This window comes from Bubalus kerabau, chromosome 14 (genome assembly GCF_029407905.1).
Source record: "Bubalus kerabau isolate K-KA32 ecotype Philippines breed swamp buffalo chromosome 14, PCC_UOA_SB_1v2, whole genome shotgun sequence".
In the NCBI taxonomy this organism is placed as follows: domain Eukaryota; kingdom Metazoa; phylum Chordata; class Mammalia; order Artiodactyla; family Bovidae; genus Bubalus; species Bubalus kerabau.
This window is the reverse complement of record NC_073637.1, coordinates 77,225,832-77,250,001: the sequence shown is the minus strand read 5'-3', so window position 1 is coordinate 77,250,001 and position 24,170 is coordinate 77,225,832. Positions and strand designations below refer to the sequence as shown.

General features: G+C 37.4%; 1 pseudogene; it reads right to left on the bottom strand.

The window, feature by feature from the left end:
• LOC129627341 (nucleolar RNA helicase 2-like) overlaps nucleotides 1-23,519 on the bottom strand; it is a 33,854-nt pseudogene extending 10,335 nt beyond the window's left edge.
• Between the last annotated feature and the right edge of the window lie 651 nt (nucleotides 23,520-24,170).

Sequence of the window (24,170 nt, the reverse complement as noted above, 5' to 3'; positions counted from 1 at the left end):
ACATATGGATATCTAAACAACTGTGCTATACACCGGAAACTAATGTACAGAACATTGTTAATCAACTATACTTCAATTAAAAAAAAATATTCATTAGAGCCAAACAATTGTGGCATTTTATCCTGTATTTGTAACTTAAATGCTTTTATTTTTTTTCCTTTTTTTTTAACTTTACAATATTGTATTGGTTTTGCCACATATCAACGTATTAAACGCTTTTAAAACGTGTATTGAAAAATCTCTCAGTTCAGTTCAGTCCCTCAGTCATGTCCGACTCTTTGCAACCCCATGAACCACAGCCCGCCAGGCCTCCCTGTCCATCATCATCCCCTGGAGCTTCCTCATACTCATGTCAGAGAGTCAGTGATGCCATCCAACCATCTCATCCTATGTCGTCCCCTTCTCCTCCCACTTTCAATCTTTCCCAGCGGCAGGATCTTTACTAAGAGTTAAAGAATACATTTATTTTTTTTTACTCAATTCCTTCACCTCTTCATTTCAATATTGCTAATGCTAAGTCACTTCAGTCGTGTCCAACTCTGTGCGACCCCATAGATGGCAGCCCCCCAGGCTCCCCCGTCCCTGGGATTCTCCAGGCAAGAACACTGGAGTGGGTTGCCATTTCCTTCTCCATTTCAATATTAATGTTCCATAAAAGTCACCCATATAAACTGCATAGTGCAGTAATTTTTAATGTTTGCAAATTGTACAGCAGCCATCACTGCTTTATAGTTTTAGAACATTTTCATCACCTTAAAATGATGGGTGGTTGTTCCTCATTCTCATCTACATGTCAATTCCAAGCACCCATTATCTACTTTCTCTTAACGTTTGTCTATTCTGGATATTTTATATAGATAAAATCATAAAATATGTGATGTTTTATGAATAGCTTATCATAATGCTTCACTTAGCATAAAGTTTTTAAGAACCATCCATGTTGTAGCATTTTGACATTTCATTTCCTTTCATGATAGAATAATATTCCATTGTATGGATATATCATATTTTACTTATCCAGTCATCAGTTGGTGGACATTTGGATTACCTTTTAGTGTTATTAATAATTTTGCTATGAACATTGTTCAAGTTTTTGTATAGAGATATATCATTTTTTCTCTTGGCATTATACCTAAGGATGAGATTTCTGGTCCTATGGTAATTCTGCTTAACATTTTGAGGAACTTCAACTATATTTGCCAAAGAAACATAATTTCACATTCCACCACCAAGGTAAGAGCTTTCCACAACCCCACCTAAATGTATTACTTTTTATTATCATGGCATTCTAATAGGTTAGGTAGTGATATCTTACTGTGGTTTTGATTTGCATTTTGCTATTAACTAATGATGCTGACTATATTTTTATATTCTTATTGTCTATTTTTATCAGCTTTGAAGAAATGTTTGCTCACCCATTTCTAATTAGGCTATTTATCTTTTATTAGTGTGTCGCATGTATTCTTTATATAATCTGGATACAAGCTCACTGTTACATATTATTAGCTGTTAAACATAATTCTTCTCTAAAGAGATGTTAAAGCCCTAACACTCAGCACCTCGGAATAGGATCTTACTGGTAAATAGCATTGTTGAATACACAATTGATTAAATTGATATGATATCATACTGGAATAGAATGGGCCTTTAAACCAAAATGACTGATACCCATATAAGATGATGGCCATTTCAGACGCTGAAACAAATACCTAAAAATGTTTAAGTGACTATGAAATTGTGTAATGGGTAGAGGCTGGAAGAGCTTTGAGACACATAATATAAAAGTCTAGACTGTCTTGAAGACTGCTTGTATAAATACTGATAATAGAGGTAATTCTTGTAAAAGCTTAGAAAGAAAAAGAATTTTATAGAAAACTTCTATCTTCTTAGAAAATACATATGTTAAGACATACTTGTCTGTGGTTCTGTGTGCATGTGTGCCCACATGCTTATTATTAATTGTCCAATATCTCCCTGATACTGAGGTATAAAATATGGCATATGTATCAAATTATCTTTCTAAAGTAAAACATAAAATTTAAATTCTCAAATACACCTGCACCTAACAATTTCAGATAAGACATGTACTTAGGTTGAATGTGTTTAGATCTTACAGCCTAGAATTTATGTGTACACACACTTACAGTCACACATTTACAAACACACATATACACACACAGTTGTGCACAGGTCCTAGAAAATCTCTTCATATGTGATTAGGAATCATAAAAGAATACTTGTGATAACATTTTTAAGTGACAAAATATTTAAACAAGTAGATATTTGGGACAGCAGCACCTTATAAAGCAATAAATATGTCTGAATTACAGCTATATGTGACTATGTAAGTGTTCTTCAAACTTAAGTTTGAGAAATAAGCCAAATTATAAATGGAAACACACTGTATGACATTTAATATAAGGTACAAGCACATGAAAAGCTGGCCTATGTATCATTTATAAATATGATCATATGTAGTAAAAGTATAAATAAATTTAGGTTCAGTCGAGTGAGGAAGAGGAAAGCAAAGGTTAAGAGTTAAAGAGAAGTATCAGTTCAGTTCAGTTCAGTTACTCAGTCATGTCCAACTCTTTGCGACCCCATGAATCGCAGCATGCCAGGCCTCCCTGTCCATCACCAACTCCCGGAGTTCACTCAGACTCACGTCCATCGAGTCAGTGATGCCATCCAGCCATCTCATCCTCTGTCGTCCCCTTCTCCTCCTGCCCCCAATCCCTTCCAGCATCAGAGTCTTTTCCAGTGAGTCAAGTCTTTGCATGAGGTGGCCAAAGTACTGGAGAAGTATAGACGGGAGCTTTAATTTTATGACTGGTTCCCAAATGTTTATCAAATTAATATCTGTGTTGGATGAGGCTAGTTTCCACAAAAATCTAATCTTTTCCTTCACAGAGTAAAATTTCAGCCAGGATTATATGGAGACTACATTCTGCCAAATTCCAAGCAGTAAGCTGTAGCTATGTGACTAAAGTCAATAGTCAATAAAATGATTTCCAGGTCAAACCACTAACAGAGAAGGTATGCTTTATCCACGATCCGCACCTCCTTTCTTTTACAATGGGCTCCAACCAGCACAGGCCATTGGTCTAGCTTCAGACATGGTGGAGACAAAAACAGGAACGGATTTTAGAACCTTCTGAAGGGTTCTAAGCCAGAACTATCTGCCAACTTGTAATAGCTCCTTTGTAATAGTAATAGAAGAGGGATACCCAAACTTCTATCATTTATATCAGTTGTTTGTGCATCTATACAACATTTCTTTATGTTTACCCTGACTAAAACAATGTCTATATATTTTATATGTCTAAACTGTTCTATAATATAAAATGACAAAAGTGTGGCACATATGGTATTCTACTATTTCTAATTTTCTTGCAATGTATTATATTTAAAAATGGCCTTAAGAATCAAACTTTATCAAAGGAACACATAAGAAAATATTATGTTTGTACTGTATACATAATTTTTATATATAATTATGTAAGTGATTGAAGTTTTATTAATTAGTTGCCAAGGTAAAAAAGCAATTAACTCTGTTAGAAAGATGAGTTCTTATTTCTAACTCATACTCTGTTTCTCTCCTTCATTAATCTTTCAGCAAATTGATAGACAGATATAATTCAGTGAGTTAAACTGAACATGACTGCTCTTTGTTAAAGATAAATGCTAATAAAGCTTTGAAATATGTCTCCAACAAGTAAACGTACTTCCATTGGACAATGCAATTTATTCCACTTTTTACAAACAGTAAAAATAAAAATACTTACTAGCATAGTTCTTCTGTTGTAGATGTCTTACTCTTCTAACACAATTTTTATTCCTTTCTTTCAAAAACCTCCACTTTTCCATTGTTTGGAACCCTTGTGATAGACAAGGGGACCAATCTATGCTGTAATGATGGGGGTACTTCCTAAGGCTGAGTTTAAACATACTCTTTTTTTTTTTTCAGATGTGGCCAAATAATCTAATGAAAAAAATTGATGTTTACCTGGAAATATTGAGAACGGATATTGCAAAATGATCCTTTTTTTCTGTTCTTTCAGAACAACAGCTGTAAGGGATGCACTGTGCTTATTGCATCCATCAGTATTCTGATAGGAAAACAGAAGCTTTCCTAGGCATTTCAAGCAGTAAAGATTGCAATACAGGTTATTAGAGGCATACACAGCTTTTGAAGGACTGGAATGTAAACATGAGAGACCATTGTTAGATTTTGAGAAAATCAGAAGTGCAGGATTTACAGGAAATCATTTCAGTCATTTCAGATGCTGCAGAAACAATGTGGGAGATTCCATTATAACAGGATGTTGGGAAGGTAATGGCAAAACCCACGTGTGTAAACTCTTTCTGCCCACACACCTGCCTACAAGCTGTAGAATAATGGCTTCTCCTTCTCTTAGGATTTTCAAACATCCTGAAAATGTGCTACTTGTTAGAATCTAACAGGAAATTCTGCTAACAAGAAGCTCCAGAAAACATAGCTCTCAGACCCCTTGCTTGTGAACTAGGGGAGGGTAAGGAAGGCAGCAAGGATGATACTGTGTCACAACAGGAAATCTGGAAATGAGACTTGTCCTGTAGCCATCTGGCTTCTACAAAGAGGAAAACCATCTCCAAGTAGACGTCATTAGAGTCATACAGATCTGAGATGGAATTCTAATATTCTTAACCTCAACATTCAGCTGTCTGTTAGACTTCTCAATTACCTAAACCAATTCTTGTATTGCATTAAAAATCCTTCCACTTCATTAAAGTGTTTATGGCTTGTTTGTGGTTTTTTGCATTGAAATTCCATCTGTAGAAACCAAGAGGGTCTTCATTAATGTAAACAGAAGCAGAACGATTGTGGACTGTGATCTTAATCAATCTGTCTTTTCTTTGATTATGTGAAGATAATGTCTCACAAATGAATGGTGCCTTAGCTTGGGCTGCCAAAACAACGTGCCATGCAACAGATGGCTTAAACAATAGAAGTTTACTTTCTCATAATTCTGGAGGTTAGAAGTTTGAGATCAAAGGGACCAATGGGTTTGTGTTCTTACGTGTACTTCTTTCCTGACTTGTAGACTTGTAGACTGGTGCCAACTTGCTATGTGCACACATGGGAATTCCTGAGGATGCACTCATGGAGGGTAAGAAAGACAGTAAGCTTTCTGGTGTCCCTTATAAGGGCACTAATCTTATCCTAGGAGCCCACTTCATGACTCAATTTAAATTTAATTATCTCCTAAAGGCTTCGTTTGCAAATTATAATACATTGGGTCTTAGGGCTTTAAGATATGCATTTTGAGAGACTTAATGCAATCCATGCTATTCCATCCCTCTCCTCCCCCACCAAATACATGTCCTCTCACATTCATTCTATCCCCACAGCAAGCAAAGTCTTAACACATTCCTATATAAATTCATATAAAGTGTCATCAAAATATCTAAATTCAGTCTGAATGAGATTTAAGATACAGTTCTTCCTGAGGTAAAATTCTTCTCCAGCTGCGACCCTGTGAAATCAGACTGAATAAAAATAGATTAAAAATGGTCAAAATCCTAAGCAGACAACTTACCAAAAGGCATTTAAGCATATGAAAGGATATTCCACATGATTTGTTATTAGTGCATTGGAAATTAAAACAGTGCATTATCATTATAAAGCTGGAACACAGAAACACCAAATCCTGGTAAAAGTGTGGAGTAAAATAAATTCATTCATTGCTGATGGCCATGAAAAAATGGTACAGCCACTTTGGAAGACAGCTTGGTAGTTTTATACAAAATTAAACACATTTTAGCATACAGTCTAGCTACCACAGTCCTTGTTATTTATCCAAATGGTCTGAAAACTTATTATGTCCACAAAAAGTTCTGCATGCAGGTGTTTGTAGAAGCTCTATTTATAAGTGCCAAAGCTTGGAAGCAATAAAGATGTTCTTTAGTAGGTAAGTGATTTAACAAACTGTGCTACATGCAGACACAAATATTATTTGGTGATAAAAGAAAATAATTTATCAAGTTACGAAAAGATATGGAGACAATTTATCTGCATATAACTAAATGAAAGAAGACCAAAAAATGGATACTGTGTGATTCCAACTATATGAAGTTCTGAAATATAATAATCATGGAGACAATGAAAGATCAGTGTCTGCCAGAGATTGGAGAGAAGGAGGGAAAACAGTCAGATTGGGAAATTTTTAGGGCACTGAAAACATTGGCTCTCTGTATATTTATACAATGGTAAGTACATGTCATTATGCATCCCTCAAAACCCACATAATGCACAGCACTTAGAAGGAACCCAATATAAACTATGAACTTTGGGTGACAATGATGTATCAACGTAGGTTCGTAGATTGTAACAAATGTACCATTGCAGTAAGGAATATTGGTAGTGAACATTTGTGAGGATAAGGGATTCATCCTATAGTTCACTATACCTTTTGCTCAATTTTTCTTTGAACCTGAAACTGCCCTAAAAATAAAATCTATTTTTTAAAAGTTAAACACATACTTAGTGTAACACCCAAGTCCACTCCTAGTGATGTTCCTAAGATATTAAAGCACACATTCACAAAGATTTGCCTGCAAATGCTCAGCAACATTCATAGATGCTAAAAATTGGAAACAATCTAAATGTTCATCAACATGTTATTGGATAAAGTGAATCTGATTATCCATCGAATTAACATAATTAACCAATAAAAAGGAAGGAAATACTGATACATGCTACAACATGAAAGAACTTCAAAAACATTATGCTAAGTAAATGAAGTGTGATGTCAGCCATACATTGCATGATTCCACTTATAAGAAACATCCAGAAAGGGTAAACTAGGAAAACAGGAAATGGTGTTCTTTAGGGATGGATTAGGGATGGAATGCAAACAGATAAGAGGAATGCTTTGGAAGTGATGAACATATTCTAAAACTGAATTATGATGGTTCCCCAACTCTATAAATTCATTTAAAATATTTCAATCACACGCACACAAAGTGTGAACTTTATGGTGTGCAAATTTTTACGAATAAAATTGTTTAAAATGACAGCATTTTTTTTTTTTTTTGGCAATTTCCAAGCTTCATTCTAAAACTCACAGTAAAATTAAAAGGACCTAAAGTAAGAGGAAAAAAAAAAACCCTTTGAGAAAGAACAAAGTCTGAGAGCTAATACCAAATGATTTTAAGATAAAATAAAATTAAAGTAACAATACAGCACAATATTTTGCATCAAGATGGAGAAATAGATCAATGGAATTAAGTATGGAGTCCAAAACATGTTCTCATGTATATAGACAAATTGGTTTTGACAAAATAAAAAGCAATTCTGTAGATAAAGAAAGACTTTCAGTATACTGTTTACTAAAATAATTGAATTCCATATGGAAAAGGTAAATTTTGACCAATATCTTGCACCAGATAAACAAATTAGCTTAAAACTGATTATATACCTAAGCATAAAAATCTGACAGCTTTCCAAATGGCTCAGCAGGTAAAGAATCCACCTGCAATGCAGGAGACTCAGGAGATACGGGTTTCATCCCTAGGTAGGGAAGATCCCTCGGAGGAGGAAATGGCAACCTGCTCCAGTCTTCTTGCCTGGAGAATCCCATGGACAGAGGAACCTGATGGGCTACAGTTCAAAGGGGCGCAAAAAATTGGACGTGACCGAGCACAGAAGTATAAAAGCTAAAATAATGAAACTTCCAGAAGAAAGCATGAAAAAATGTTTGTAACCTTGGATTAGGTGAAGAATTCTTAGATATGATATTGAAAACAAAAGCTATACAAGACAAATAATAATCTAGATTTCATTAAAGTTAAAAACATCTTATCTTTGAAAGACACTCACAGGAGAATGAACACAACTGGGAAAAAACTTTGCAAAGCATAGATATAATAAAGAATTGTATTCAGATTAAATAGAGAACATTCAAAATCAAACAAAAATGATGACAACAAAACCTAAAAAATGACCCAACATTTGAGCAGACACAGTGTCAAAGAATATTGGATTTCAAACAAGCACATGAAAAAGTGCTCAACACCACGAGTGTAAAGCAAAGGAAAATAAAAAGAAAAGAAAACCATAAGATACTGCTATGTAAGTATTACAGTGTCTAAATTTGAAACTCTGACTATATCAAGTGTTGGCGAGATTGTAAAAACAAATTGAACTCTCACACACAGCTGGTACAGATCCAAAATGATATAACCACTCTGGAAAACAGTTTGGCAGGGTAACATGCTAAGCATACCCCCGTTATTTTTCTTTTATGTATTCTCCCAGGAAGAAAGATATGTCTATACAAAGCCTTGTGCACAAATATTAATAGCAATTTTAATTGAAATAGACAAAAGCCGGAATCAGCAAAATTGTTCCTCAATAGGTGCACAGATAAATTACAGTATACTTATGCAATGGAATTCTACTCAGCAATGATAAAAATTGAGCTATTGATATACAACTTGGATGGGTGGGTATCAAAATAATTATGCTAAAGAAGTTAGATAAAAATATTATACACTGTATTATTGCACTTTTATAAAACTCTAGAATGTACAAACTAACCTGCAGTGATAACCAATCATTGTTTTCCCATAAAGAGAGGGATTGACAAAGAAAGTTAAAAAAAACTTTAGAAAGTGAGAGATGTTTATTATCTTAATGATATTGCTAGTCCCACAGGTGTATAAGGACATAAAGCCTATCAAATTTAAAGTTTTAAATCCCTGCATTTACTTTATGTCAGTTACATCTCAATAAAGTGATGAAGGAACGAGCAGTACAAGATAAATTTAGAGAGGAGGTTGGGACCCAAATTAGGCGGGCTCAGCAAAGTTTGTACAAATTTTAAATTTTTAATGAGAGAGGGAAATTTTTTTAATGCTTTAAGAAGGAAGGATACATTTTAATTAGCATATATTTGTTGATGAAATTAGGAGAACACAGAATGTGACCCAGGACAGATCATTTTGCTTAACAAGTAGAGCGATCATAGTGTTGGAAGACCGTTACAATCCACCAGGAGCTGAGGTTGTGAAACATGACCCACCAAAGTGTTTGGAGCTCCCACGGAGCATTAACAGATACATTAATTAATGTAAGGAGGCTAATATTACCAATGTAAGGAGAGCACTGACTAACTACAGGGTTTTTACACCAATATGGCACCCCACTCCAGTACTCTTGCCTAGAAACTCCCATGGACAGAGGAGCCTGGTAGGTTTCAGTCCATGGGGTCTTGAAGAGTTGGACACGGGACACGACTGAGCGACTTCACTTTCACTTTTAACTTTCATGCATTGGAGAAGCAAATGGCAACCCACTCCAGTGTTCTTGCCTGGAGAATCCCAGGGACGGCAGAGCCTGGTGGGCTGCCATCTGTGGGGTCGCACAGAGTCAGACACAACTGAAGCGACTTAGCAGCAGCAGCAGCATATGCATGTGAGGGTAGAGAGAACTAAAGATTGGTAAAGAATGTTTAAGGCTGGAGTGTGCATAGAAGAAGCTGCCTAAATTCAAAATTTTGTTAATGCCCTCCTCTCAGTGATCAGTGCAAAGAAGTGGAGGAAAACAATAGAATGAGAAAAACTAGAGATCTCTTGAAGAAAATTAGAGATACCAAGAGAACATATCCTGCAATGATGGGCTCAATAAAGGAAAGAAATGGTATGGACCTATCAGAAGCAGAAGATATTAAGAAGAGGTGGTAAGAATACACAGAAGAACTGTACAATAAAGACCATTACAACCAAGATAATCATGATGGTGTGATCACTTACCTAAAGCCAGGCATTCCTGGAATGTGAAGTCAAGTGGGCCCTAGGAAACATCACAATGAACAAAGCTATTGGAGGTGATGGAATTCCAGTTGAACTATTTCAAATCCTAAACGATGATGCTCTGAAAGTGCTACACTCAATATGCCAGCAAATTTGGAAAACAGCAGTGGCCACAGAACTGAAAAAAGGTCAGTTTTCATTCTAATCACAAAGAATGGCAATGCCAAAGAATGTTCAAACTACTGCACAATTCCACTCATCTCACACACTAGCAAAGCAATGCTCAAAATTCTCCAAGCCAGGCTTCAGCAATACATGAACCATGAACTTCCAGATGTTCAAGCTGATTTTAGAAAAGGCAGAGGAACCAGAGATCAAATTGCCAACAACCACTGGATCATCGAAAAAGCAAGAGAGTTCCAAAAAATATCTATTTCTGCTTTATTGACTATACCAAAGCCTTTGACTGTGTGGATCACAACAAACTGTGGAAAATTCTGAAAGAGATGGGAATACCAGACCACCTGACCTGCCTCTTGAGAAATCTGTATGTAGGTCAGGAAGCAATAGTTAGGACTGGACATGGAACAACAGACTGGTTCCAAATTGGAAAAGGAGTACGTCAAGGCTGTATATTGTCACCCTGATTATTTAACTTATATGCAGAGTACATCATGAGCAATGCTGGGCTAGATGAAGCACAAGCTGGAATCAAGATTGCTGGGAGAAATATCAGTAACCTCAGGTATGCAGATGATATTACCCTTATGGCAGACAGTGAAGAAGAACTAAAGAGTCTTTTGACAAAAGTGAAAGAGGAAAATGATGTTAAAACTCAACATTCGGAAAATTAAGATCATGGCATCCAGTCCCATCACTTCATGGCAAATAGATGGGGTAACAGTGGAAATGGTGGCAGACTTTACTTTTTTGGGCTCCAAAAATCACTGCAGATGGTGATTTCAGCCATGAAATTAAAAGATGCTTACTCCTTGGAAGGAAAGTTATGACCAACCTAGATAGCATATTGAAAAGCAGAGACTACTTTGCCAACAATGGTCCATCTAGTCAAGGCTATGGTTTTTCCAGTGGTCATGTATGGATGTGAGAGTTGAACTGTGAAGAAAGCTGAGTGCCGAAGAATTGATGCTTTTGAACTGTGATGTTGGAGAATCCCTTGGACTGCAAGGAGATCCAACCAGTCCATCCTAAAGGAAATCAGTCCTGAATATTCATTGGAAGGATTGATGCTGAAGCTGAAACTATAATATTTTGGCCACCTGATGTGAAGAACTGACTCATTTGAAAAGACCCTGATGCCAGGAAAGATTGAAGGCAAGAGGAGAAGGGGATGACAGAGGATGAGATGGTTGGATGGCATCACCCACTCAATGGACATGAGTTTGAGTGAGCTCTGGGAGTTCATAATGGACAGGGATGCCCGGCGTGCTGTGATTCACGGGGTCGCAAAGAGTCGGATATGACTGAGCAACTGAACTGAACTAAACACTTCTCTCAAATGCCTCACAATCCCCAAATATCTTTTTAAATCTTCTCTGTCCTACCATATTCCAGTAAGTCTATTTGGGCAATTTTTGTTTGATCTAAAGAGATACGTAGTATTTCATCAATTTTACACTAACTATCATGTTTCTTAATACTCATGTTTATTCTTTAGTGTAATGGACTTGCCATGGAAACACACGGCAAATTGAAATTTTTTTTCTTTAGGAATATGAGAATATATGAAAAATTAAAGTTAGCAGTAACACAGAAGAAAGAAAACACTGGAATGTAGAGATTATGAACTAGAAAAAACACAGATGAGCAAAAGTGGAATTTCAGAAATTAATGACAAGTTAAACAGATTATTAAAGATTTTTGTACAGTTTTCAAGTTCTTAGGTAAATCAGCTACATAAAGCCAAGGTCTTGACTCATCCATCAGTAGAATAATTTTCCATATTCTCTTTCCTGCCAGTTTACTCAGAATACTGTTTTTTCCCAAGTACAGAAAAAAAAAAAAACAAAAACAGACATGCCTCCTAATGAAAGCCATTTGTAATGTGAAAGGATCTTTACTTAAGAAAGAAGTTAAAGATTCAATAAGGTAATTAGGAAGCTAAAAATGCTCTTTAAATTACACCTTGTGAAGACTTCACCTGAAGTTCTTTGCATTCAAAATTGATCATTTATATCCTAGGCATATGGAATCGATTTGTGCTCTCAAATATATATGCAAGGTCCTACTTTCTCACCAGATCTAGGAATTTCAGGATTTGACTCATAAATAAAAGCTAAAATGTTAATCCTATTGCCACTCCATTCACTACTGCAAAAATGTGCCTTTCCCAGTCATGAAGCTAGAAATGTTGATAATGAATTGTGTTTTAAAAAAAAGAAATTTTCTAATTAGCCAACAGGACCCCACCAAATACAGATAAAATTTGGGTCTCCACTTAAAATAGGAGAGCATCCATTATATTTTTAATGACATCTAAGAGCTGCATTTTAGGTAGTGAAGGGGATTTTTCATTACATTAATTGTGATTAAAAAAGATAGCATTTAAAATTTTTGAGTTGAAAGACCTGGAATAATCAATGTAATATTTAACGTTAAGAGCACAGTTGGAAGAATGATAACACCTAAGAGTTACTGTAAAGCTACAGTAATAAAGACTGTAGTTTGGGTGGAAGAACAGACAAAAAGATCAATGAAAGGTAGGGATCCCAGAAACTATCCATGTAAATGGTTAACTGATGCATTGCAAGGGCGCAAAGGCAATACCATGGAGTAGACAGGCTCTCAACAAATGGTGTAGAATAACTGGACACACACACGCAAAAGACAGGAATCTAGACACGGACCTTTCACAACAGATAACTCAAAATGGAATACAGAACTAAAAATAAAATGCAAAACTATAAAACTCCTATGGCATGGTGAGTTTTTTTAGATACAACACTAAGATATACTCCATGAAAGAAATAATTGGTATGCTGAACTTCATTAAAATTAAAAACTTTATATTTTTATATTATATTATGTTATATAAAAATATAACATAATTATGAAATAAAGAATTGGAGGATCTACACTCCTAAATGGACTTCCCTGGTGGCTCAGACATAAAGCGTCTGTCTACGATGCCGGAGACCCGGTTGGATCCCTGGGTTGGGAAGATCACTTGGAGAAGGAAATGGCAATCCACTCCAGTACTCTTGCCTGGAAAAATCCCATGGATAGAGGAGCCTGGTAGGGTCCATGGGTCACAAACAGTCGCACACGACTTCACATTCACATTCACGTTCACGTCACTCCTAAATATTTAAATATTGCAATCTTTTTCTCCACAAGTTTTTATTTGATACAGAATGACACAAGGTTTCAAGAAATATATTGAAAACTATTACAATAGCTTTGTCTATGCCAAAAAAGGGGGGGTGGGGAGAAAGATATCCTGATAGTGAGGGTGGGGGTTTCCCCTGAAGGAACTGACCTTTCCCACAGCTCCTTCCTGCTGTGTAGAAAATGAGTGGTTTCTTTTTCTTTTTTATAATATACTTATAATTATATTATTATAACTATGAATTATTAATATGAATATAATTACACTATTTTATAGTTATAATTATAAATAATTATAGTATAGAATATATTATATAATATTTTGTGAAAATAATGATATAACATATATTATAATTTAATATTATATATGTTATATACATTTTTATATATTTTACATCTATATTTTAAATATATATTTATATTATAAACATTATATAATATTACATATTATCATATGTATTATATATGAAATATATATAATATATTATTAGATCAGATCAGTCGCTCAGTCGTGTCCGACTCTTTGCAACCCCATGAATCGCAGCACACCAGGCCTCCCTGTCCATCACCAACTCCCAGAGTTCACTCAGACTCACTTCCATCGAGTCCATGATGCCATCCAGCCATCTCATCCTCTGTCGTCCCCTTCTCCTCCTGCCCCCAATCCCTCCCAGCATCAGAGTCTTTTCCAATGAGTCAAGTCTTCACATGGGGTCGCAAAGAGTCGGACACGACTGAGCGACTGAACTGAACTGAACTGAAAGACAGTGGATCAACCAGTTAAGCTAGTGCAAAGATTAAAAGATAAAAGAGACCAAAAAAAAAAAAAAAAATCAACTTTAACTACAGTAAAGAGTTAAGGGATAAACATAAAGCTATCAAATGTGACAATATATAAAACGTGGTGGAGGGAGAGTAAAAAATGCAGAACTTCAAGAACGTGCTTGAACTTAAACGACTATCAGTTTAAAACAAGTAGATAAAATAGGTTGGCATCAATAAACTTTATGGAAACCATATAATGTTCTATATTGTCACATTTGATAGCTTTATGCTTATCCCTTAACTCTTTACTGTAGTTAAAGTTGATTTTTTTTTTTTTTTTTGGTCTCTTTTATCTTTTAATCTTTGCACTAGCTTAACTGGTTGATCCACTGTCTTTCAGTTCAGTTCAGTTCAGTTCAGTCACTCAGTCGTGTCCGACTCTTTGCGACCCCATGAATCGCAGCACGCCAGGCCTCCCTGTCCATCAACAACTCCCGGAGTTCACTCAGACTCATGTCCATCGAGTCAGTGATGCCATCCAGCCATCTCATCCTCTGTCGTCCCCTTCTCCTCCTGCCCCCAATCCCTCCCAGCATCAGAGTCTTTTCCAATGAGTCCACTCTTCACATGAGTTGGCCAAAGCACTGGAGTTTCAGCTTTAGCATCATTCCTTCTAAAGAAATCCCAGGACTGATCTCCTTCAGAATGGACTGGTTGGATCTCCTTGCAGTCCAAGGGACTCTCAAGAGTTTTCTCCAACACCACACTTCAAAAGCATCAATTCTTCGGCGCTCAGCCTTCTTCACAGTCCAACTCTCACATCCATACATGACCACTGGAAAAACCATAGCCACTGTCTTTAATGCGCATTTACTTTAAACAGGGAACATTTTTTCTTTTACATATTTTATTATTTCTTTTTATAATCTTACAGTTTTTTTTTTTCCTTAAAGATGACACTTTAACATTTCTTGTAATGTCAGTTTAACGGTGATAAGCTCTTTTAGTTTTTTCTTGTGTGGGAAACCCTATGACTCCTACTCTGAATACTAATCTTGTTAGGTAGAATATACTTGGTTCTAGTTTTTTTTTTGCTTTTTTGTTTGTTTTTCCTTTCCTCTAAGCACCTTAAATATATCATGCTACTCCATCTGTCTTGCAAAGTTTCTGCTGAAAAATCAGCTGATAAACTTTTGGAATTTCCCTGGGATATGATTCTTTGGTTTTATTTTGGGACATTTAAAACTGTCTTTTTATCTTTTAACTTTTGTCTTTTTAATCATGATACGTCTTGGTGTCAGTGTCTTTGGGTTTATCTTGCTTGGAACACTTGGTGCTTCTTGGACCTGCATGTATTTCCTTCAGGTTAGGAAAAATTTCAACCATTATTTCTTCAAATATATCCTTTGACCCTTACTGTCTCTCTTTTCTTTGTGAGATCCCTATGAGTCAAAAGTTAGCACACTTGACATCATCTCAGAGGTCCTTTAAACTATTCTTATTTTTTTAAATTTTATTATTCTGATTAGATGTTTTCCACTATTCTAAGTCTCTTATACATTCTTCTGTATCATCTAATCTGCTGTTAAATTCATTGAGTCATTTCAGTTATTGTATTATTCAGCTCTGATTGGTTCTTTTTTATATTTTCTAGTTCTTTGTTGAATCTCTAATTGTGTTCCTTTATTATTTTCCTTTAGTTCAGTTAGCATTTTATGAGTATTTTTAAAAAACTTTTTATCAGGTAAATTTCTTTCTTTCTTTCTTTTTTTTTTGGTCATTTGGAACACATTCCTCTGTCTCCTCTTTCTGTCTGACTGTCTCTATGAAATTAGATGAAACAGGAACCTATTTCAGTCTAGAAGATGTGTCTTTCTCTGAGAGCATCCCCATGCAGTTTGTGAGTGCCCAGTGACTTTGACTGGAGAGCTGCACCTGAAGCAAGCATGGACCATCCTTAGAGGCCGTGGGGACCGCTGCCTTGGCAGGCAGTAGAGTTGGAGCTGGAGGGACTAGATCCAAAGCTGATGTGACCTGAGGCTTCTCCCCTGGTGCAATGGAGGTCACTGCCTTGGTTAAGGCTGGGATTAATGCTGGAAGGGCTGGAGCTCTGGTCCAGAGTGCTCCTTTGTAGTCAAAATTAATTGTGGCCTCTCCCTGGCTCAGTGGTGGCTGCCACTTTGGTTGGGGGTGTGAATCCAGGGCATGAGATGCTAGAGTCACAGTCCAGCTTATCCCTGGACTTGACCAGAGACAGGACTGGAGCTAGAGGGTCTGAAACAGCAGCCTGGAGTAAGCCTTGGGTTCTTTCTGTGGCAGTTGCTACCTTCACAAGGTGTAGGTCTGGAGCTGGAGAAGCTGGAGTCAGAACCTGGGGCAGGCTGGGGGCCATGCTAGGGCAGTATTGGTAGGACAGCAAGAGCCCCAGACAGTTTTCAGTCTTCGGCTTCTGTGCTGGGACCAGGAACAAGCAAGTCCACCCATGTGCTCTTCAAGAGGAAAGTCTCAGTTTCCTACAGCCCTTCAGTAAGTCCCACCAGCTTCCAGACCAGACGAGGGGGCTCATCTTCCCAGTGCTGAATCCCAGGGCTGGGGTTCCCAATGTAGGGTTTAAACTTTATTCTTCAGAGATGATTCCTGAGCCTGCGGTATCCTCTTTCTCTTCTGAGTCTCCCACTAAGTGTGTGGGTGCCAACTAAATTGCTTGTCCTCCTGCCCTACCAGACTCCTTCTGGTTCTTTCTTTACATGTTTTATTGTAGATTAATTCTGCTGGTCTTCATGTCATTCTTGGAGCAAGTGGTTCTAAATGTGGTTGCAGTTTTGTTGTGTTCATGGATGGAGGTGAGTTCAGGGTATTAGTTGTGTTAGTCACTCAGTCGTGTCTGACTCTTTGAAACCCCATGAACTGTAGCCCACCATGGACTCCTCCAGGCAAGAATACTGAAGTGGGTAGTCATTCCCTTCTTCTCGGTATCTTCCCAATCTGGAGATAGATCACAGAACTCCTGCATTGCAGGCAGATTCTATACAGTCTGACCTACTACTCTGCTATCTTGATCCCACCTCTTGCCTAACTATAACACACTCAACAGGTAATTCTCTCCCCCTCAATATTTTTTTTAATACACTTTGTAGAAGGTTAAATGAAATTCCTGAAATGCTACCTGTCATTGTATTTTGTTCTTTTCTGCTCACATTTGGCATAATATGTGATAAATCACTGTTACAATGATAATTTTGAATCTAATCTAGTGCATAAGAAAGTAAATTTTTTGAAAACTACAAATTGATTGTGACACACACACACACAGTTTTGTATTCTTGTTGAGAACCAAGGAATTAAATGATCTCAAAATAATCACAGACTTTATGAAGTCTGCTGCTGCTAAGTCGCTTCACTCGTGTCTAACTCTGTGCGACCCCATAGAAGGCAGCCCATCAGGCTCCCCCGTCCCTGGGATTCTCCAGGCAAGAACACTGGAGTGGGTTGCCATTTCCTTCTCCAAGAACAAAAGCTATCCCCCCCTAAATATTGTTCAATAACACTGTTTTAATAGTTACACTGTTGCAAGGAGGAAGCCAATCCTGACTCCATGTTGGAAATGGTTTCTTTGACTTGCTTCTGTTATTATGATCATACTTAATGGCTTGGCTGGCTAATATAACATAAAATTGTGGTTCTATATATAAACACTGTAAACTTTCTTGTAATACCCAATTGCCTTTGTATATACTGTGTGTACTAGTTTAAAATAAGTTTTTTAACTCCAGAGGCCTTATTGTAGCTCCAGCTAATTTGTATTTGACTTTCATCATTAGATCCTAGACTTCTAAGAATTCTGCAGGACCACTGTGACATTGGAAAAATTTTTTACATCATGGCTTCTGTATTTTAAGAGCCTACAGTTTTAACTAGCCCACCCGATCACAGACAAATGAAGGAAGTGTGTGTGTGTGTGTGTGTGTATGCATAAATAAGAAACTTCCCTGGTGGCTCAGACTACAATGTGGGAGGCCGGGGTTCAATCCCTGGGTCAGGAAGATCTTCTGGAGAAGGAAATGGCAACCCACTCCAGTATTCTTGCTTGGAAAATCCCATGGACAGAGGAGCCTGGTAGGCTACAGTCCATGGGGTCGCAAAGGGTCGGACATGACTGAGCGACTTCACTTTTTTTTTTTTTTTTTCCACTAAATAAGATCAGCAAAGTCATTTTTCACATCAAAAATAAATTTCCCAAAATTTTGATTTTAAGAAGGTATAAATAGCCAACATTTTCAATTTAATGGTAAGGCAATACAGGAAACTTTGAGTATAAGTTCGTCAAGTTCAAGAGATCAGCTTGTTTTGAGCTAAATTGTCTTAAAAAACATTTCAAAGAAAGCTTTTTCATTTAATTCATCAGTGTTTCCATTCTTCTTTGTGGAAGGAAGATTTGGTACTTTTGATGGTACGGGGAGGGATGTGGGAGGGGGTTTCAGGATGGGGAACATGTGTACGCCCGTGGCAGATTCGTGTTGATGTGTGGCAGAACCAATACAATATTGTAAAGTAATTAGCCTCCAATTAAAATAAATAAATTTAAATTTAAAAAATAAATAAAATGAAAACAAACCAAAAAAAAATCATTTTTTAACTTGATCTATCCCAGAAACCATCAGATCAAATCAGATCAGATCAGTTGCCCAGTCATGTCTTACTTTTGCAGCCCTCATGAATTGCAGCACGCCAGGCCTCCCTGTCCATCACCAACTCCCGGAGTTCACTCAGACTCACGGCCATCTCATCCTCTGTCGTCCCCTTCTCCTCCTGCCCCCAATCCCTCCCAGCATCAGAGTCTTTTCCAATGAGTCAACTCTTCGCATGAAGTGGCCAAAGTACTGGAGTTTCAGCTTTAGCATCATTCCCTCCAAAGAAATCCCAGGACTGATCTCCTTCAGAATGGACTGGTTGGATCTCCTTGCAGTTCAAGGGACTCTCAAGAGTCTTCTCCAACACCACAGTTCAAAAGCATCAATTCTTTGGCGCTCAGCCTTCTTCACAGTCCAACTCTCACATCCATACATGACCACAGGGAAAACCATAGCCTTGACTAGATGGACCTTTGTTGGCAAAGTAATGTCTCTACTTTTGAATATGCCATCTAGGTTGGTCATAACTTTCCTAGAAACCATACTGCCTAAGGAAATTGGAAGAAAAAAAAAAAAAGACAAAGAAGAGAATATGGTAAGATCTCTGGAACATTCCTTTTCAGGACAAGTGCTGTTACATGTAAGGAATTTCTCATTCATTGTTAAAAAGAGGAACCAGCTGTTAAAACTGAGTGTTATCCAAAGACATGAAGACTATACTCCAGAGAACAAACAAATCTACCTGAAAGAATTATAACAGAGTGGAAGAAGAGCATAAAAATTTATTAGTTGGGCAAGTGGCTAAAAGAACATTGTAACATGTCGGACTAAAAGTTACATATGCTCTGAAGATGATAGTAAAGCTTGTACTGAAGCTGATAGTTATGAGGTGTTTAAAAGCTGTCATTCTTACAAGATTTCCTTTTATTATAAGCCATATTTTTATGACTCTGAAAATGGCAATAAAGTAATGACCTCATAGAATCTCAGAGTTCTTCCATGAAACACTTTGACACACCCTTCATGGGCTAAATTTCTCCATGATAAAACTAATGGGAAATGAGTTGGTGGGGATGAGAGCTTCCCAGACTTTAATCTGTTTCTGATTTTTTTAACAACTCATTTTTGGAGAAAACTAGCACATCATTTTAGAATGGGTGAAAAATGGAACAGATTATAATTCCATTATTATAGAAATAGTCTAATAATAATCTGCTTAATTACACTGCTTTCTATTGAGTACACAATATAATTTTTATCAGTCTTTCAACAGAGAGAAATTCTGTTCATAATGCCAGACAACAACTCGAAGAACATCACGTCATACATGATTTACTACTGAAAATTGTGGGAATAAACTTGGTTTCTGGTATTCATTAAAATACTATTTCTATTTAAAATTAGTTGATTCTCAGTTTCCTTGTTTTCTACAAATTTTGATATTTCATTCATTTCTACATATTTTCTTCTGCTTTAAGATATTTAAGATGATGCATACATCCATATTTTAAAAACAATGCTTACTGAGCTTTTAAAATTAGAAGTTATTCCATGTACATTTTAGAAACTCTGGAAAACACAAAAACTAAAAGTATAAAAGTTTTAAAAATAAATAGAATCCTTTCTTCCACTACAAAGAGATAAATACTACGATGGCTAATCTTATGTGTCAACTTGGCTATGCTCTGGTGTCAAGTTGTTTGGTTAAACACTATTCTAGATGTTGCTATGAAACTATTTTACATTTAAAATAATTGCCTTTAAGAAAAGGGCATTTTTCCATAATGTGTATGTGACTCATCCAAAGAGTTGAAGTGCTTAACAGAAAAAACAGGTTTTTCAGAGAAAAAAGGTTCTGCGTCAAAATTGTAATGTAGAAATCCTATCTAATTTCCCAGACTGCTGGCTTCACCGCTGGATTTCAGACTCAAGACTGCGACTTGACTTTTTGCCTGTTTTGTGGATTTTAGACCTACCAGTCACCACAATTAGGGGAATCAATACCTCAGAATAAATCCTTCTCTCGTCCTCTATCTACCTATCTCTTTCTATATATACATGCAAAGTGTTGTATTATATACATATAATATTCTATATATGTATATATATATATATGCAAAGTGAGAAACAAGAAATTAAATGATCTCAAAATCTTCACAGAATTTATGAAATATGTGTATATATATGTATATATATAGAGAGAGAGAGAAAGTCACTGCCTCTAGTTATCGATTTTGTATGGAAAGAGGAGTATCCTCTGGTAAGAATAAATACAGATTCATTAGCCCTGGAAAAGGGCTTTGTTGGTGAGTCAGATACCTAGAAGAAAAATTGGTGGAAGAAATATCTGTGAATGTACCTATCTGAGGGAGAACCCAGTACAAGGGTCTTAGTATCACATGTTCATGCCTACTAGAGTTCAGCTATTGCTGCTGCTACTGCTGCTAAGGGACGTTAAACCACTACACAGACAGAAAGAGTCAACCAACTGAACTCAACATGATTTTGCTATCAACTTCCCCAGTACTCTCCTAATGCATTTATGTACCCATGATAGCTGAGTACATATATATACAGAGTACATCATGAGAAATGCAGGATTGGAAGAAGCACAAGCTGGAATCAAAATTGCCGGGAGAAATATCAATAACCTCAGATATGCAGATGACACCACCCTTATGGCAGAAAGTGAAGAGGAACTAAAAAGCCTCTTGATGAAAGTGAAAGTGGAGAGTGAAAAAGTTGGCTTAAAGGTCAACATTCAGAAAACGAAGATCATGGCATCCGGTCCCATCACTTCATGGGAAATAGATGGGGAAACAGTGTCAGACTTTATTTTGGGAGGCTCCAAAATCACTGCAGATGTTGACTGCAGCCATGAGATTAAAAGACACTTACTCCTTGGAAGGAAAGTTATGACCAACCTAGATGGCATATTCAAAAGCAGAGACATTACTTTGCCAACCACGGTTCATCTAGTCAAGGCTATGGTTTTTCCTGTGGTCATGTATGGATGTGAGAGTTGGACTGTGAAGAAGGCTGAGCGCTGAAGAATTGATGCTTTTGAACTGTGGTGTTGGAGAAGACTCTTGAGAGTCCCTTGGACTGCAAGGAGATTCAACCAGTCCATTCTGAAGGAGATCAGTCCTGGGATTTCTTTGGAGGGAATGATGCTGAAGCTGAAACTCCAGTACTTTGGCCAACTCATGTGAAGAGTGGACTCATTGGAAAAGACTCTGATGCTGGGAGGGATTGGGGGCAGGAGGAGAAGGGGACGACAGAGGATGAGATGGCTGGATGGCATCACTGACTCGATGGACATGAGTCTGAGTGAACTCCGGGAGTTGGTGATGGACAGGGAGGCCTGGCGTGCTGCAATTCATGGGGTCGCAGAGAGTCGGACATGACTGAGTGACTGAACTGAACTGAACTGATGGGTGTGATGAAGGCAAGTATGGAGTCAACAGCCATAAAGCCAAGATAAGTCCTACAACCGCTCAACATCTAATGTGCTCATCACAGAGACAAAAGCTGAAACCCAACTACAGTATCAACACTTAAGGCAAGTACTAGATTATTGGTGGCAAACTGACTTACATCCAGTTCACTCTATCCTGAAAGGAGAAAGGATTTACCTTAGTGCCTGTATTGTCTGTCTTTCCTGTGTCTAGGGCCTCAGCTAGCCCCAATATACAAAAGTTTAAAGTATTAGGGCCACCTCCACATTTCAGAAAACATCACCCAGAACAAAGAGACCCACTGCAATAGCAAAAATTAAACTGAACAAAGTTAAAGAGTCAAGAAAGACTTAATCAAGGATATTGCAATGAGGAGAGAAGCCAAAGCCTGGCCTTAATTCTCTGTCAAAACAGAAGACAGGAGGGATTTTAAATGTTAGGATGAGTTAGTGGAAAATTATTGGATGGTATTAATGGGGTGGAGCATTTAGATTGGTCAATGGGATGTGTCGGACACATTGAGTTATTTCTGAATTTACAAAAGATTTTCTCTGATTAGTCATCTGTGTTTGTTAACTGGCATGCATAGAAGTTAAGATTCTACCTTCCCACAGAATCTGGGAGATAGGGGTCCTTTACGCTTCAAAGGAATGGCTCTGAGTATTTGAAAATGACTTTCTGGGGTTGTAAAATTGGTAAGAGGCTGTCAAAAAAATATTCATGTCAAAGGGACAGATTATAAGTTTTCCTAAAGTAAATTCTCTAAAAGGGAAATTAGGGTCTGGAAGTGAAGGGAAGTGAAAGTCGCTCAGTCATGTCTGACTCTTTGCGACCCCATGTAGCCCACCAGGCTCCTCTGTCCATGGAATTCTCCAGGCCAGAATATTGGAGTAGGCAGCCCATTCCCTTCCCCAGGGGATCTTCCCAAACCAGGAATTGAACCCAGGTCTCCCGCATTGCAGGCAGATCCTTTACCATCTGAGCCACAAGGATTTGAAGTCTATCTGAAATTTAGTCCAGCTGAGAGGAATATCAAGGCTCTCTTCAACACCAATTTATGGCAAAGGAGACGAAGCAGTGGGCATTTGAACAAGGTATACACTGATTCTATCAAATAAACTGACAGCAGGATAGATCAATGGAATAACCTTTTGACAAAACACTTAAAGTACAGACTTAAAGATAAGATCCTGCAGGAATAGAGGAGCCTCTTCCAGGAAGACATATATACCTTAAATCAATAAACTTCATATGGTGCTGTGTCCCAAATTAGAGCGTATAGGTTCAGGAACCAAAGATTAGAAGTAGGAGCAGCCCAGCCTACCATCATCCCAGAATTTGTCCCTGGAAATTCAATCCTGTGGGTGCAGAAATCATAGTTCTCAAGAAACACAGCTACAACGGAGCACAGACTTGTTCTCATTGAGTGTTAAGCTACAGTTGCTGCTCTATCATTTCCAGCTTTTCCTGTGAGACCAGTAGGCTCACACTGGCTTCCGGAGTCAATTGTGTGCCTTCCTTCTCAACATGTAATTTTGCATTAGCAGCTTGAAATTAGGCAAGGTGGAAATTGCAAGCATTACAAATCTAACCTTCACAGTCCTGCTCCCAAAGTTGGCTCTTCAACATTTCCCAGCACATCACCGACAGCAGGAGAGGAAAGGAGTCTTCATCCTCGTGGGAGTAATTGGCCTTAATTATAAGGAAGAGGCAGATACTCCATTGGCCAAAGCAGTGGTAACTCTGAACTCAAAGTACCTTGACCTTAACTGAGGGGCACTACAAGTTTCCTAATCACTTTCATGTGTCAGAGAACCAGTTATTCCTCCAACCGCGTTGCTAAGAGAAGTCTTTGGACACATTCACCACAAAGACTCTCAACTTTTTGGCCCTAGAAAGTAGAAAGAGTTTTTTCTCTTCCTATTAAAAAAGAAAGAAAAAACAAAAAACAAAAACACTCATTTTCTCCACAGCAGGAAGGAGCTGTGGGAACAGTCAGTTCCTTCAGGGGAAACCCCCACCCTAACTATCAGCACTTGTTCTTTCTCCCCCCTCCCCCCTTTTTTAACATAGACAAAACTATTCTAGTAGTTTTCAATATATTTTCTGAAACCTAGTGTCATTCTATATCAAACAAAAACTTGTGGAGAAAAGCAATGCAACATCGAAATAT